At 45.1% G+C, this 17862-nt stretch overlaps 1 protein-coding gene across 2 annotated transcripts in view; it reads left to right on the forward strand.

Annotated features, from left to right (window-relative positions):
* The window catches only part of LOC124124605 (hemicentin-2-like), a 368103-nt gene that overhangs the window by 221740 nt on the left and 128501 nt on the right, over positions 1 to 17862 (forward strand). The gene's annotated exons all lie outside the window — the stretch shown is intronic.

Consider the following 17862-nt stretch of genomic DNA (forward strand, 5'->3'; position numbering starts at 1 on the left):
CACCACTGGAACGTTTTCTTATAGATAAAAGTTAAATATTAATTACTGAACCTTTCGTAATTGTTCACACATTGAATGATTCCTCTGTATGCCTCTGTACTAAAGTGTGAATTTGGTGCAGCAGTTCACAAATGTGACTCGCACAATAAAACATTCACCATCCCCTTTTCTTTTATTTGACAGTTACATTAAATTAGAGAGATTATAGAAATACAGACCAACAGACATCTTGTATCAGTGGTGCTAATGTGTGATCCAGTTTGATTGATGCATTATCTGGACTTGTGTTTGTCATCTATTTTATCAATTTTGTTCAAATATATCATAAATGTCATACATTGACTCGTTGAAAGTCGTTGTAGTTGGACTATTATATGTCAACTTGCTGTCATGAGTGCGGGAGCATCAACAGTGATTGGCCTAGTTGTTACATAAAAAAAGAAATTCAGGAATAGCGATCAGTTGTATCAAAGTGCTATGCTTATGCTTATCAATTTATTTCAAATATGTATAGTAAAAGCTGCAACTAAAATAACATGATATTGTAATAAATTATTCCCGATAAAACAATAGTTTCAGATACAGTTCTTCTGATCATTGTGTCAAAATTCTTTAAAGTTATATGAATGAGTAATTTTTAACCGAATCAATGGAAGATTCCAAGAAAACGCATGTACAGCTGATGGCTTCCTGGTTTAGTTTACGAGACAATACACATGGTAATCTCAATCTCTGCATATAAAACAATACCTAGCAGAACAGGAAATACAATTTAATCAGTAAATCATTATGTCTAGTAATGTTTTATATCAAATTTTATATTTGTATTGACCAAGCTTAATTGTTATGATCTGCTTGTTTCCCTGAATTTACTGAAGGGATACAATGTAATTTTTTTCTGCGGAAAATAATACGTTTTTATTGCAAATGTAGGGATTGTGTATGCGCTGGTGGTGTGGTGTGACAGGTGGTATAAAAATTAGCTTGAAGGCTTGTACAGGGGGGGTCGCCTTATATGTGGGGTCGCTTTATAGATGGTGATATGTTGTGATACGAGGTGTGATCCTGTTTTACTAATGTAGGACCCAGTTTGACTGCTTCGTGACCCAGTTTGACTGATATGTGACCCAGTTTGATAGATGTGTGACCCAGATTGACTCATGTGTGACCCAGTTTGACAGATGTGTGACCCAGATTGACTCATCTGTGACCCTGTTTGACATATGTGTGACCTAGTTTGACTGATGTGTGACCCAGTTTGACAGATGTGGGACCCAGTTTGACAGATGTGTGACCCAGTTTGACAGATGTGGGACCCAGTTTGACAGATGTGGGACCCAGTTTGACAGATGTGTGACCCAGATTGACTGATGCGTTACCTAGTTGCACTGATGTGTGACCCAGATTGACTCATCTGTGACCCAGTTTGACAGATGTGTGACCCAGATTGACTCATGTGTGACCCAGTTTGACTGATGTTGGTCAGGAGATGGAACTGTTCACCACACTGAACCTGAACGCTGTTCCCCAAGTGATGTTAGTGCTGTGGCTTGTAAATCAATAAGGAGCTGGGAATTATGACAATTATAGCACCAACTTAGTGCACGGACATCACTGTGGGGAACAAGGCCCTGGTATATAAGAATCAAGAATTAAGAATTTATTGCACAAAGAACAAAACAAACAACAAAAGGGGAACAACGTTTAAAGATACTAGTATGCAGGTAGACTTACATATGGTACATAGACATGTGTACTTCGGCATACAGAGAAACACTTCTGAACATATTGATGACATGTAAGTAACAAATGAGAGCAGGTAATGATTCACAAAGACTCTCAGACTGCCATCAACACCAAACAAGATAGGGAATCCCTGTAGATGGTGCAAGCCACTTCCCTGGAATCCCTGTATTGTAGGAAGCTACCACTGTGTAAAACCAGGAGGCATAGCACTGGTTCAATATTGTAGTGGCAGAAAAATTGGTATTTGGAAGTATAAGTTAGATGGAGAACTTGGCAAGGAGACCAAGCCATAAGTATTAGGGGAAAATATTAATCTAACAATAGAATACCCAGACCGCAAATATGAGTAATTGCTTACATTTAAGACGTAGAGACCTGGACAGAAACTGCCTACTTGTATATATACTGTGGTATGGTTATTGATTTTGCCATCTATGTACACACTGGACTAGAGCTTCACCTCCCTCAGTAAGGCCATCTCTGTACACACTGGACAAGAGCTTCACCTACTTCAGTGAGGTCATTTATGTACACACTGGACAAGAGCTTCACCTACTTCAGTGAGGCCATCTATGTACACACTGGACTAGAGCTTCACCTCCTCCAGTGAGGCCATCTCTGTACACACTGGACTAGAGCTTCACCTCCTCCAGTGAGGCCATCTATGTACACACTGGACAAGAGTATGTACACACTGGACAAGAGCTTCACCTCCTCCAGTGAGGCCATCTCTGTACACACTGGACTAGAGCTTCACCTCCTCCAGTGAGGCAATCTCTGTACACACTGGACTAGAGCTTCGACTCCTTCAGTGAGGAAATCTATGTACACACTGGACTAGAGCTTCACCTCCTTCAGTGAAGCCATCTCTGTACGCACTGGACTAGAGCTTCACCTCCTCCAGTGAGGCCATCTATGTACACACTGGACTAGAGCTTCACCTCCTCCAGTGAGGCCATCTATGTACACACTGGACTAGAGCTTCACCTCCATCAGTAAGGCCATCTCTGTACACACTGGACTAGAGCTTCACCTCCTCCAGTGAGGCCATCTCTGTACACACTGGACTAGAGCTTCACCTCCTCCAGTGAGGCCATTTCTGTACACACTGGACTAGTGCTTCACCTCCTCCAGTGAGGCCATCTATGTACACACTGGACAAGAGCTTCACCCCATTCAGTGAGGCCATCTATGTACACACTGGACTAGAGCTTCACCTCCTCCAGTGAGGCCATCTATGTACACACTGGACAAGAGCATCACCTCTTCCAGTGAGGCCATCTATGTACACACTGGACAAGAGCTTCACCTCCTCCAGTGAGGCCATCTATGTACACACTGGACAAGAGCTTCACCTCTTCCAGTGAGGCCATCTCTGTACACACTGGACAAGAGCTTCACCTCTTCCAGTGAGGCCATCTCTGTACACACTGGACAAGAGCATCACCTCCTCCAGTGAGGCCTTCTATGTACACACTGGACAAGAGCATCACCTCCTCCAGTGAGGCCATCTCTGTACACACTGGACAAGAGCTTCACCTCTTCCAGTGAGGCCATCTATGTACACACTGGACAAGAGCTTCACCTCTTCCAGTGAGGCCATCTATGTACACACTGGACAAGAGCTTCACCTCTTCCAGTGAGGCCATCTATGTACACACTGGACAAGAGCTTCACCCCATTCAGTGAGGCCATCTATGTACACACTGGACAAGAGCTTCACCTCTTCCAGTGAGGCCATCTATGTACACACTGGACAAGAGCTTCACCTCTTCCAGTGAGGCCATCTATGTACACACTGGACAAGAGCATCACCTCTTCCAGTGAGGCCATCTATGTACACACTGGACTAGAGCTTCACCTCCTTCAGTGAGGAAATCTATGTACACACTGGACTAGAGCTTCACCTCCTCCAGTGAGGAAATCTCTGTACACACTGGACAAGAGCATCACCTCCTTCAGTGAGGCCATCTATGTACACACTGGACTAGAGCTTCACCTCCTCCAGTGAGGAAATCTCTGTACACACTGGACAAGAGCATCACCTCCTCCAGTGAGGCCTTCTATGTACACACTGGACAAGAGCTTCACCTCCTTCAGTGAGGAAATCTCTGTACACACTGGACTAGAGCTTCACCTCCTTCAGTGAGGAAATCTCTGTACACACTGGAAAAGAGCTTCACCTCCTTCAGTGAGGAAATCTATGTACACACTGGACTAGAGCTTCACCTCCTTCAGTGAGGAAATCTCTGTACACACTGGACAAGAGCTTCACCTCCTCCAGTGAGGCCTTCTATGTACACACTGGACAAGAGCTTCACCTCCTTCAGTGAGGAAATCTCTGTACACACTGGACTAGAGCTTCACCTCCTTCAGTGAGGAAATCTCTGTACACACTGGACAAGAGCTTCACCTCCTTCAGTGAGGAAATCTATGTACACACTGGACTAGAGCTTCACCTCCTTCAGTGAGGAAATCTCTGTACACACTGGACAAGAGCTTCACCTCCTCCAGTGAGGCCATCTATGTACACACTGGACTAGAGCTTCACCTCCCTCAGTGAGGCCATCTCTGTACACACTGATCTAGAACTCCACCTCCCTCAGTGACGCCATGGTCAGGGAGAATAGGATGGCACCAATTTTGATAGAACAGCAGCACTATTGTTAGTATGTGAATACTGCAGTGCACCACACAGACGTCCTTCTGCTGGCATGACGGCCCATTGACTAGACATACCCACGACCAGGTGAGGGGCAGGGTTGGGTTGATGGGCGGTTCCAGCATGGGGTCACAGAACATGTGTCTTGATACACTGAACTATAAGTCCAAATTCAATATCAATGACTAAACTGTGTTCATCATTGAAGGAAGCTTTTGTGAAACATTCATCAAACATGGAGTAAAGCAAATAAAATCACACATAAAACGCTCTGTTTCATTAAGAAGTACAAAAAAAACTGTTTGCTTAATGTCTTGTGGCAGTAGCCCACTGCTGATTGTCCTGTTGGTTCTCTGTGAGGGAGAAGTCAGCCATGGGGAAGCAGGAGCTGATTGATGCAGGGGATGCTTGACTTGCTGCCAACATGGATTGTAAATATAACTGATAGCAGAGTAGGAAGTAAATTACATGTGTGGTGGAGGAGTAGATGTGTGTTGGAGGGATACATGTGTGTTGGAGTAGATGTGTGTTGGAGGAGTAGATAGATGTGTGTTGGAGGGGAAGATGTGTGTTGGAGTAGATGTGTGTTGGAGTAGATGTGTGTTGGGGGTAGATGTGTGTTGGGGGTAGATGTATGTTGGGGGTAGATGTGTGTTGGGGGTAGATGTATGTTGGGGGTATATGTGTGTCGGGGGTAGATGTGTGTTGGGGGTAGATGTGTGTTGGGGGTAGATGTGTGTTGGGGGTAGATGTGTTTTGGAGTAAATGTGTGTTGGAGTAGATGTGTTGTTGGAGGGATTGATGTGTGTTGGGGGGATTGATGTGTGTTGGGGGTAGATGTGTGTTGGAAAGGTAGATGTGTGTTGGAGGAGTAGATAGATGTGTGTTGGAGGGGAAGATGTGTGTTGGAGGGATTGATGTGTGTTGAGGGTAGATGTGTGTTGGAAGGGTAGATGTGTGTTGGGGGTAGATGTATGTTGGGGGTAGATGTGTGTGAGTAAATGTGTGTGTGAGTACATGTGTGTTGGAGTAGATGTGTGTTGGAGGAGTAGATGTGTGTTGGAGGTAGATGTGTTTTGGAGTAAATGTGTTTTGGAGTAAATGTGTGTTGGAGTAGATGTGTGTTGGAGTAGATGTGTGTTGGTGGTAGATGTGTGTTGGGGGTAGATGTATGTTGGGGGTAGATGTGTGTTGGGGGTAGATGTGTGTTGGGGGTAGATGTGTTTTGGAGTAAATGTGTGTTGGAGTAGATGTGTTGTTGGAGGGGTGTGTGTTGGAGGGATTGATGTGTGTTGGGGGTAGATGTGTGTTGGATGAGTAGATAGATGTGTGTTGGAGGGGAAGATGTGTGTTGGAGGGATTGATGTGTGTTGGGGGTAGATGTGTGTTGGAAGGGTAGATGTGTGTTGGGGGTAGATGTATGTTGGGGGTAGATGTGTGTGAGTAAATGTGTGTGTGAGTACATGTGTGTTGGAGTACATGTGTGTTGGAGTAGATGTGTGTTGGAGGAGTAGATGTGTGTTGGAGGGGTAGGTTTATTGTTCGATGGGTAGAATTTTGTTTGAAGGGTCGATGTGTGTTGGGGGTAGATGTGTTTTGGAGTAAATGTGTGTTGGAGTAGATGTGTGTTGGGGGTAGATGTGTGTTGGAGTAGATGTGTGTTGGAGGAGTAGATAGATGTGTGTTGGAGGGGAAGATGTGTGTTGGAGGGATTGATGTGTGTTGTGGGTAGATGTGTGTTGGAAGGGTAGATGTATGTTGGGGGTAGATGTATGTTGGGGGTAGATGTGTGTGAGTAAATGTGTGTTGGAGTACATGTGTGTTGGAGGGATACATGTGTGTTGGAGTAGATGTGTGTTGGAGGAGTAGATGTGTGTTGGAAGGGTACATGTGTGTTGGAGTAGATGTGTGTTGGAGGAGTAGATGTGTGTTGGAGGAATAGATAGATGTGTGTTGGAGGGGTGGATGTTTGTTTGGGGGGGGGGGGGGGGGGGGTAAGATAGATGTGTATTGGAGGAGTAGATGTGTGTTGGAGGGATACATGTGTGTTGGAGGAGTAGATGTGTGTTGGAAGGGTACATGTGTGTTGGAGTAGATGTGTGTTGGAGGAGTAGATGTGTGTTTGAGGGGTACATGTGTGTTGGAGTAGATGTGTTTTGGAGTAAATGTGTTTTTGGAGTAAATGTGTGTTGGAGTAGATGTGTGTTGGAGTAGATGTGTGTTGGTGGTAGATGTGTGTTGGGGGTAGATGTATGTTGGGGGTAGATGTGTGTTGGGGGTAGATGTGTGTTGGGGGTAGATGTGTTTTGGAGTAAATGTGTGTTGGAGTAGATGTGTTGTTGGAGGGGTGGGTGTTGGAGGGATTGATGTGTGCTAGGGGTAGATGTGTGTTGGAAAGGTAGATGTGTGTTGGATGAGTAGATAGATGTGTGTTGGAGGGGAAGATGTGTGTTGGAGGGATTGATGTGTGTTGGGGGTAGATGTGTGTTGGAAGGGTAGATGTGTGTTGGGGGTAGATGTATGTTGGGGGTAGATGTGTGCGAGTAAATGTGTGTGTGAGTACATGTGTGTTGGAGTACATGTGTGTTGGAGTAGATGTGTGTTGGAGGAGTAGATGTGTGTTGGAGGGGTAGGTTTATTGTTCGATGGGTAGATTTTTGTTTGAAGGGTCGATGTGTGTTGGGGGTAGATGTGTTTTGGAGTAAATGTGTGTTGGAGTAGGTGTGTGTTGGGGGTAGATGTGTTTTGGAGTAAATGTGTGTTGGAGTACATGTGTGTTGGAGTAGATGTGTGTTGGGGGTAGATGTGTGTTGGAGGAGTACTCGGTGTTGGAGTAGATGTGTGTTGGAGGAGTACATGTGTGTTGGGGGAGGACATGTGTGTTGGAGGAGTACATGTGTGTTGGAGGGGTACATGTGTGTTGGAGTATATGTGTGTTGGAGTAGATGTGTGTTGGAGGAGTACATGTGTGTTGGAGGAGTACATGTGTGTTGGAGTACATGTGTGTTGGAGTACATGTGTGTTGGAGAAGTACATGTGTATTGAGTAAATGTGTGTTGGAGTACATGTGTGTTGGAGTAGATGTGTGTTGGAGGAGTACATGTGTGTTGGAGTACATGTGTGTTGGAGGTAGATGTGTGTTGAGTAAATGTGTGTTGGAGTACATGTGTGTTGGAGTACATGTGTGTTGGAGTAGATGTGTGTTGGAGGAGTACATGTGTGTTGGAGGAGTACATGTGTGTTGGAGTACATGTGTGTTGGGGGTAGATGTGTGTTGAGTAAATGTGTGTTGGAGTACATGTGTGTTGGAGGAGATGTGTGTTGGAGGAGTACATGTGTGTTGGAGTAGATGTGTGTTGGAGGAGTACATGTGTGTTGGCGTAGATGTGTGTTGGAGGAGTACATGTGTGTTGGAGTAGATGTGTGTTGGAGGAGTACATGTGTGTTGGAGGGGTACATGTGTGTTGGAGTAGATGTGTGTTGGAGGAGTAGATGTGTGTTGGAGGGGTACATGTGTGTTGGAGGAGTACATGTGTGTTGGAGGGGTACATGTGTGTTGGAGTACATGTGTGTTGGAGTAGATGTTTGTTGGAGGAGTACATATGTGTTGGAGGAGTACATGTGTGTTGGAGTACATGTGTGTTCGGGGAGTACATGTGTGTTGGAGTAGATGTGTGTTGGAGGAGTAGATGTGTGTTGGAGGGGTAGGTTTATTGTTCGATGGGTAGATTTTTGTTTGAAGGGTCGATGTGTGTTGGGGGTAGATGTGTTTTGGAGTAAATGTGTGTTGGAGTAGATGTGTGTTGGGGGTAGATGTGTTTTGGAGTAAATGTGTGTTGGAGTACATGTGTGTTGGAGTAGATGTGTGTTGGGGGTAGATGTTTGTTGGAGGAGTACATGTGTGTTGGAGTAGATGTGTGTTGGAGGAGTACATGTGTGTTGGGGGAGGACATGTGTGTTGGAGGAGTACATGTGTGTTGGAGGGGTACATGTGTGTTGGAGTATATGTGTGTTGGAGTATATGTGTGTTGGAGGAGTACATGTGTGTTGGAGGAGTACATGTGTGTTGGAGTACATGTGTGTTGGAGTACATGTGTGTTGGAGTACATGTGTGTTGGAGAAGTACATGTGTATTGAGTAAATGTGTGTTGGAGTACATGTGTGTTGGAGTAGATGTGTGTTGGAGGAGTACATGTGTGTTGGAGGAGTACATGTGTGTTGGAGTACATGTGTGTTGGAGGTAGATGTGTGTTGAGTAAATGTGTGTTGGAGTACATGTGTGTTGGAGTACATGTGTGTTGGGGGGTAGATGTGTGTTGAGTAAATGTGTGTTGGAGTACATGTGTGTTGGAGTAGATGTGTGTTGGAGGAGTACATGTGTGTTGGAGGAGTACATGTGTGTTGGAGTACATGTGTGTTGGGGGTAGATGTGTGTTGAGTAAATGTGTGTTGGAGTACATGTGTGTTGGAGGAGATGTGTGTTGGAGGAGTACATGTGTGTTGGAGTAGATGTTTGTTGGAGGAGTACATGTGTGTTGGCGTAGATGTGTGTTGGAGGAGTACATGTGTGTTGGAGTAGATGTGTGTTGGAGGAGTACATGTGTGTTGGAGGGGTACATGTGTGTTGGAGTAGATGTGTGTTGGAGGAGTAGATGTGTGTTGGAGGGGTACATGTGTGTTGGAGGAGTACATGTGTGTTGGAGGGGTACATGTGTGTTGGAGTACATGTGTGTTGGAGTAGATGTTTGTTGGAGGAGTACATATGTGTTGGAGGAGTACATGTGTGTTGGAGTACATGTGTGTTCGGGGAGTACATGTGTGTTGGAGTAGATGTGTGTTGGAGGAGTAGATGTGTGTTGGAGGGGTAGGTTTATTGTTCGATGGGTAGATTTTTGTTTGAAGGGTCGATGTGTGTTGGGGGTAGATGTGTTTTGGAGTAAATGTGTGTTGGAGTAGATGTGTGTTGGGGGTAGATGTGTTTTGGAGTAAATGTGTGTTGGAGTACATGTGTGTTGGAGTAGATGTGTGTTGGGGGTAGATGTTTGTTGGAGGAGTACATGTGTGTTGGAGTAGATGTGTGTTGGAGGAGTACATGTGTGTTGGGGGAGGACATGTGTGTTGGAGGAGTACATGTGTGTTGGAGGGGTACATGTGTGTTGGAGTATATGTGTGTTGGAGTATATGTGTGTTGGAGGAGTACATGTGTGTTGGAGGAGTACATGTGTGTTGGAGTACATGTGTGTTGGAGTACATGTGTGTTGGAGTACATGTGTGTTGGAGAAGTACATGTGTATTGAGTAAATGTGTGTTGGAGTACATGTGTGTTGGAGTAGATGTGTGTTGGAGGAGTACATGTGTGTTGGAGGAGTACATGTGTGTTGGAGTACATGTGTGTTGGAGGTAGATGTGTGTTGAGTAAATGTGTGTTGGAGTACATGTGTGTTGGAGTACATGTGTGTTGGGGGGTAGATGTGTGTTGAGTAAATGTGTGTTGGAGTACATGTGTGTTGGAGTAGATGTGTGTTGGAGGAGTACATGTGTGTTGGAGGAGTAGATGTGTGTTGGAGTACATGTGTGTTGGGGGTAGATGTGTGTTGAGTAAATGTGTGTTGGAGTACATGTGTGTTGGAGGAGATGTGTGTTGGAGGAGTACATGTGTGTTGGAGTAGATGTTTGTTGGAGGAGTACATGTGTGTTGGCGTAGATGTGTGTTGGAGGAGTACATGTGTGTTGGAGTAGATGTGTGTTGGAGGAGTACATGTGTGTTGGAGGGGTACATGTGTGTTGGAGTAGATGTGTGTTGGAGGAGTAGATGTGTGTTGGAGGGGTACATGTGTGTTGGAGGAGTACATGTGTGTTGGAGGGGTACATGTGTGTTGGAGTACATGTGTGTTGGAGTAGATGTGTGTTGGAGGAGTACATATGTGTTGGAGGAGTACATGTGTGTTGGAGTACATGTGTGTTGGGGGAGTACATGTGTGTTGGAGTAGATGTTTGTTGGAGGAGTACATGTGTGTTGGAGGGGTACATGTGTGTTGGAGTACATGTGTGTTGGAGTAGATGTGTGTTGGAGGAGTACATATGTGTTGGAGGAGTACATGTGTGTTGGAGTACATGTGTGTTGGGGGAGTACATGTGTGTTGGAGTAGATGTTTGTTGGAGGAGTACATGTGTGTTGGAGGGGTACATGTGTGTTGGAGTAGATGTGTGTTGGAGGAGTACATGTGTGTTGGAGGTAGATGTGTTTTGGAGTAAATGTATGTATGTAGGTTTATTGTTCGATAGGTAGATTTTTGTTTGAAAGGTCGATGTGTGTTGGGGGTAGATGTGTTTTGGAGTAAATGTATGTTGGAGTAGATGTGTGTTGGAGTAGATTTGTGTTGGAGTGGTGTGTTTGAGGGATTGATGTGTGTTGGGGGGTAGATGTGTGTTGGGGGTTGATGTATGTTGGTGGGATTAATGTGTGTTGGGGGTAGATGTGTGTTGGGGGTAGATGTATGTTGGGGGTAGATGTGTGTTGGAGTAAATGTGTGTTGGAGTACATGTGTGTTGGAGTAGATGTGTGTTGGAGGGGTTGATGTTTGTTGGAGGGGAAGTTGTGTGTTGGAGGGGTGGATGTTTGTTGGAGGGGAAAATGGGTGTTGGAGGGGTGGATGTTTGTTGGAGGGGAAGATGTGTGTTGGAGGAGTAGATATTTGTGCGTTGGAGGGGTAGATGTGTGTTGGAGGGTTGGATGTTTGTTGGAGGGGAAGATGCGTGTTGGAGGAGTAGATGGATGTGTGTTGGAGGGGTAGATGTGTGTTGGAGGGGTGGATGTTTGTTGGAGGGGAAGATAGATGTGTGTTGGAGGGGTAGATGTTTGTTGGAGGGGTGGATGTGTGTTGGAGGAGTAGATATTTGTTGGAGGGGTAGATATATGTTTGTTGGATGGGTAGATGTTTGTTGGAGGGGTGGATGTGTGTTGGCGGGGTAGATAGATGTGTGTTGGAGGGGTAGATGTTTGTTGGAGAGGTGGATGTGTGTTGGAGGAGTAGATGTTTGTTGGAGGGGTAGATATATGTTTTTTGGATGGGTATATGTTTGTTGGAGGGGTCGATGTGTGTTGGAGGGGAAGATGTTTGTTGGAGGGGAAGATGTTTGTTGGAGGGGTGGATGTGGGTTGGAGGGGAAGATGTTTGTTGGAGGGTTGGAGGGGTGTTTGAGGAATAGATAGATGTTTGTCGGAGGGGTGGATGTTTGTTGGGAGGGTGGATGTGTGTTGGGGGTAGGTGTGTGTTTTGGGTAGATTTGTATAGGAGGGAAAGATGTGTGTTGGATGAGCAGATAGATGTGTGTTGGACAGGTGGATGTGTGTTGGATTAGTGGTTAGATGTGTGTTGGAAGGGTGGATGTGTGTTGGGGGGGTGGATGTGTATTGGAGGGGTAGATGTGTGTTGGAGGAGTAGATGTGTGTTGGAGGGGTGGATGTTTGTTGGGAGGGTGGATGTGTGTTGGGGGTAGATGTGTGTTGGAGGGGTGGATGTGTATTGGAGGGGTAGATGTGTGTTGGAGGAGTAGATAGATGTGTGTTGGGGGTAGATGTGTATTGGAGGGGTGGATGTTTGTTGGGAGGGTGGATGTGTGTTTGGGGTAGATGTGTGTTTGGGGTAGATGTGTATAGGAGGGGTTGATGTGTGTTGGATGAGCAGATAGATGTCTGTTGGAAGAATAGATGTGTGTTGGACAGGTGGATGTGTGTTGGATTAGTGGTTAGATGTGTGTTGGAAGGGTGGATGTGTGTTGGGGTAGATGTGTGTTGGAGGGGTAGATGTGTGTTGGAGGCGTAGATAGATGTGTGTTGGGGGTAGATATATATTGGAGGGGTAGATGTGTGTTGGAGGGGTAAATGTGTGTTGGAGGAGTAGATAGTTGTGTGTTGGAGGGGTAGATGTGTGTTGGAGGGGTAGATGTGTGTTGGAGGAGTAGATAGTTGTGTGTTGGCGGGGTAGATGTGTGTTGAGGAGTAGATGTGTGTTGGAGGAGTAGATAGATGTGTGTTGGAGGGGTAGATGTGTGTTGGAGGAGTAGATATATGTGTGTTGGAGGGGTAGATGTGTGTTGGAGGAGTAGATAGATGTGTGTTGTAGGGGTAGATGTGTGTTGAGGAGTAGATGTGTTTTGGAGGAGTAGATAGATGTGTGTTGGAGGTGTAGATGTGTGTTGAGGAGTAGATGTGTGTTGGAGGGGTGGATGTTTGTTGGAGGGGAAGAGGTGTGTTGGAGGAGTAGATAGTTGTGTGTTGGAGGGGTAGATGTGTGTTGAGGAGTAGATGTGTGTTGGAGGAGTAGATAGATGTGTGTTGGAGGGGTAGATGTGTGTTGGAGGAGTAGATAGATGTGTGTTGGAGGGGTAGATGTGTGTTGAGGAGTAGATGTGTGTTGGAGGGGTGGATGTTTGTTGGAGGGGAAGAGGTGTGTTGGAGAAGTAGATAGATGTGTGTTGGAGGGGTAGATGTGTGTTGGAGGAGTAGATAGTTGTGTGTTGGCGGGGTAGATGTGTGTTGAGGAGTAGATGTGTGTTGGAGGAGTAGATAGATGTGTGTTGGAGGGGTAGATGTGTGTTGGAGGAGTAGATAGATGTGTGTTGGAGGGGTAGATGTGTGTTGGAGGAGTAGATAGATGTGTGTTGGAGGGGTAGATGTGTGTTGAGGAGTAGATGTGTGTTGGAGGAGTAGATAGATGTGTGTTGGAGGGGTAGATGTGTGTTGGAGGAGTAGATAGATGTGTGTTGGAGGGGTAGATGTGTGTTGGAGGAGTAGATAGATGTGTGTTGGAGGGGTAGATGTGTGTTGAGGAGTAGATGTGTGTTGGAGGAGTAGATAGATGTGTGTTGGAGGGGTAGATGTGTGTTGGAGGAATAGATAGATGTGTGTTCGAGGGGTAGATGTGTGTTGAGGAGTAGATGTGTGTTGGAGGAGTAGATAGATGTGTGTTGGAGGGGTAGATGTGTGTTGGAGGGGTAGATGTGTGTTGAGGAGTAGATGTGTGTTGGAGGGGTGGATGTTTGTTGGAGGGGAAGAGGTGTGTTGGAGGAGTAGATAGATGTGTGTTGGAGGGGTAGATGTGTGTTGGAGGAGTAGATAGATGTGTGTTGGAGGGGTAGATGTGTGTTGAGGAGTAGATGTGTGTTGGAGGGGTGGATGTTTGTTGGAGGGGAAGAGGTGTGTTGGAGAAGTAGATAGATGTGTGTTGGAGGGGTAGATGTGTGTTGGAGGAGTAGATAGTTGTGTGTTGGCGGGGTAGATGTGTGTTGAGGAGTAGATGTGTGTTGGAGGAGTAGATAGATGTGTGTTGGAGGGGTAGATGTGTGTTGGAGGAGTAGATAGATGTGTGTTGGAGGGGTAGATGTGTGTTGGAGGAGTAGATAGATGTGTGTTGGAGGGGTAGATGTGTGTTGAGGAGTAGATGTGTGTTGGAGGAGTAGATAGATGTGTGTTGGAGGGGTAGATGTGTGTTGGAGGAGTAGATAGATGTGTGTTGGAGGGGTAGATGTGTGTTGGAGGAGTAGATAGATGTGTGTTGGAGGGGTAGATGTGTGTTGAGGAGTAGATGTGTGTTGGAGGAGTAGATAGATGTGTGTTGGAGGGGTAGATGTGTGTTGGAGGAATAGATAGATGTGTGTTCGAGGGGTAGATGTGTGTTGAGGAGTAGATGTGTGTTGGAGGAGTAGATAGATGTGTGTTGGAGGGGTAGATGTGTGTTGGAGGGGTAGATGTGTGTTGAGGAGTAGATGTGTGTTGGAGGGGTGGATGTTTGTTGGAGGGGAAGAGGTGTGTTGGAGGAGTAGATAGATGTGTGTTGGAGGGGTAGATGTGTGTTGAGGAGTAGATGTGTGTTGGAGGGGTGGATGTTTGTTGGAGGGGAAGAGGTGTGTTGGAGGAGTAGATAGTTGTGTGTTGGAGGGGTAGATGTGTGTTGAGGAGTAGATGTGTGTTGGAGGAGTAGATAGATGTGTGTTGGAGGGGTAGATGTGTGTTGGAGGAGTAGATAGATGTGTGTTGGAGGAGTAGATGTGTGTTGAGGAGTAGATGTGTGTTGGAGGGGTGGATGTTTGTTGGAGGGGAAGAGGTGTGTTGGAGGAGTAGATAGATGTGTGTTGGAGGGGTAGATGTGTGTTGAGGAGTAGATGTGTGTTGGAGGGGTGGATGTTTGTTGAAGGGGAAGAGGTGTGTTGGAGGAGTAGATAGATGTGTGTTGGAGGGGTAGATGTGTGTTGGAGGAGTAGATAGATGTGTGTTGGAGGGGTAGATGTGTGTTGAGGAGTAGATAGATGTGTGTTGAGGAGTAGATGTGTGTTGGAGGAGTAGATAGATGTGTGTTGGAGGGGTAGATGTGTGTTGAGGAGTAGATGTGTGTTGGAGGGGTGGATGTTTGTTGGAGGGGAAGAGGTGTGTTGGAGGAATAGATAGATGTGTGTTGGAGGGGTAGATGTGTGTTGAGGAGTAGATGTGTGCTTGAGGGGAGGATGTTTGTTGGAGGGGAAGAGGTGTGTTGGAGGAGTAGATAGATGTTTATTGGAGGGGTAGATGTGTGTTGGAGGAGTAGATAGATGTGTGTTGGAGGGGTAAATGTTTGTTGCAGGGGAAGATGTGTGTTCGAGTGGTAGATGTGTATTGGAGGGGTAGATGTGTGTTGGAGGAATAGATAGATGTGTGTTGGAGGGGTAGATGTTTGTTGGAGGGGAAGATGTGTGTTGGAGGGGTAGATGTGTATTGAGGAGTAGATGTGTGTTGGAGGAATAGATAGATGTGTGTTGGAGGGGTTGATGTTTGTTGGAGGGGACGATGTGTGTTGGAGGGGTAGATGTGTATTGAGGAGTAGATGTGTGTTGGAGGGGTGGATGTTTGTTGGAGTGGTAGAACTTGTAGAAGTTTGATGTTGCACTGAGATCATTGCGTCCTCAAACATGTACCAAGCCACGCCACACACCAACACTTCCCTAACGCCATGGCTAAGGTTTCGTTTTCATTTTGGTGCTCTTTCTATTTTTTGTCTAAGTTTGACAATTTCATTACATTAAGCTCTTGCATGTATTCTGATAAAGGAGAATGATGAAAGGAGAACTGTTGGTAGCCATGGATGACAGATGGAGTATTGTCATGAGTTGTGGTGCAAGAAAATCTTACATTGCTGTATAATGGCCCAAATCATTTTCACCATTTTCCTCCAGTCCAGGCAAATTGTGAAACATCTACTCTCACAGATGTTCTGCTGAGCATCACTTATACAGGGCACTGTTGACTAGTTGATGAAACATCAGGCTATGTTGACAGTTCATGAAACATCAAGCTATGTTTGCTAGTTCATGAAACATCAGGACACTGTTGTCTAGTTCATGAAACATCAGGACACTGTTGTCTAGTTCATGAAACATCAGGCTATGTTGGCTAGTTCACGAAACATCAGGCTATGTTGACTCGTTCATGAAACATCAGGCTATGTTGACTAGTTCATGAAACATCAGGCTATGTTGGCCAGTTCATTAAACATCAGGGCACTGTTGACTAGTTCATGAAACATCAGGCTATGTTGACTAGTTGATGAAACATCACGACACTGTTGACTAGTTCATGAAACATCAGGACACTGTTGACTAGTTCATGAAACATCAGGCTATGTTGACTAGTGGATGAAACATCAGGACACTGTTGGCTAGTTCATGAAACATCAGGACACTGTTGGGTAGTACATGAAACATCAGGCTATGTTGGCTAGTTCATGAAACATCAGGCTATGTTGACTAGTTCATGAAAATCAGGACACTGTTGGCTAGATCATGAAACATCAGGCTATGTTGACTAAATCATGAAACATCAGGCTATGTTGGCTAGTTCATGAAACATCAGGCTATGTTGGCTAGTTCATGAAATATCAGGCTATGTTGACTAGTTCATGAAACATCAGGACACTGTTGCCTAGTTCATGAAACATCAGGACACTGTTGGGTAGTTCATGAAACATCAGGCTATGTTGACTAGTTCATGAAACATCAGGCTATTTTGACTAGTTCATGAAACATCAGGACACTGTTGACTAGTTAATGAAACATCAGGCTATGTTGACTAGTTGATGAAACATCAGGACACTGTTGGCTAGTTCATGAAACATCAGGCTATGTTGACTAGTTCATGAAACATCAGGACACTGTTGGCTAGTTCATGAAACATGAGGACACTGTTGGCTAGTTCATGAAACATCAGAATATGTTGGCTAGTTCATGAAACATCAGGCTATGTTGACTAGTTCATGAAACATCAGGACACTGTTGGCTAGTTCATGAAACATCAGGCCATGTTGACTAGTTCATGAAACATCAGGACACTGTTGACTAGTTCATGAAACATCAGGACACTGTTGACTAGTTCATGAAACATCAGGCTATGTTGGCTAGTTTATGAAACATCAGGCTATGTTGACTAGTTCATGAAACGTCAGGACACTGTTGACTAGTTCATGAAACATCAGGACACTGTTGGCTAGTTCATGAAACGTCAGGACACTGTTGACTAGTTCATGAAACATCAGGACACTGTTGACTAGTTCATGAAACATCAGGCTATGTTGGCTAGTTCATGAAACATCAGGACACTGTTGACTAGTTCATGAAACATCAGGCTATGTTGGCTAGTTCATGAAACATCAGGACACTGTTGACTAGTTCATGAAACATCAGGACACTGTTGGCTAGTTCATGAAACATCAGGCTATGTTGGCTAGTTTATGAAACATCAGGCTATGTTGACTAGTTCATGAAACGTCAGGACACTGTTGACTAGTTCATGAAACATCAGGACACTGTTGGCTAGTTCATGAAACGTCAGGACAATGTTAGGTAGTTCATGAAACATCAGGGTATGTTGACTAGTTCATGAAACATCAGGCTATGTTGACTAGTTCATGAAACATCAGGACACTGTTGACTAGTTCATGAAACATCAGGACACTGTTGACTAGTTCATGAAACATCAGGACACTGTTGACTAGTTCATGAAACATCAGGACACTGTTGACTAGTTGATGAAACATCAGGCTATGTTGACTAGTTGATGAAACATCAGGGCACTGTTGACAAGTTCATGAAACATCAGGCTATGTTGACTAGTTCATGAAACATCAGGACACTGTTGACTAGTTCATGAAACATCAGGGTATGTTGACTAGTTCATGAAACATCAGGACACTGTTGACTAGTTCATGAAACATCAGGACACTGTTGACTAGTTCATGAAACGTCAGGACACTGTTGACTAGTTCATGAAACATCAGGACACTGTTGACTAGTTCATGAAACGTCAGGACACTGTTGACTAGTTCATGAAACATCAGGACACTGTTGACTAGTTCATGAAACATCAGGACACTGTTGACTAGTTCATGAAACATCAGGACACTGTTGACTAGTTCATGAAACATCAG

The sequence above is a fragment of the Haliotis rufescens genome, unplaced genomic scaffold (genome assembly GCF_023055435.1).
Source record: "Haliotis rufescens isolate VD_foot unplaced genomic scaffold, xgHalRufe1.0.p SCAF_1, whole genome shotgun sequence".
Classification (NCBI taxonomy): domain Eukaryota; kingdom Metazoa; phylum Mollusca; class Gastropoda; order Lepetellida; family Haliotidae; genus Haliotis; species Haliotis rufescens.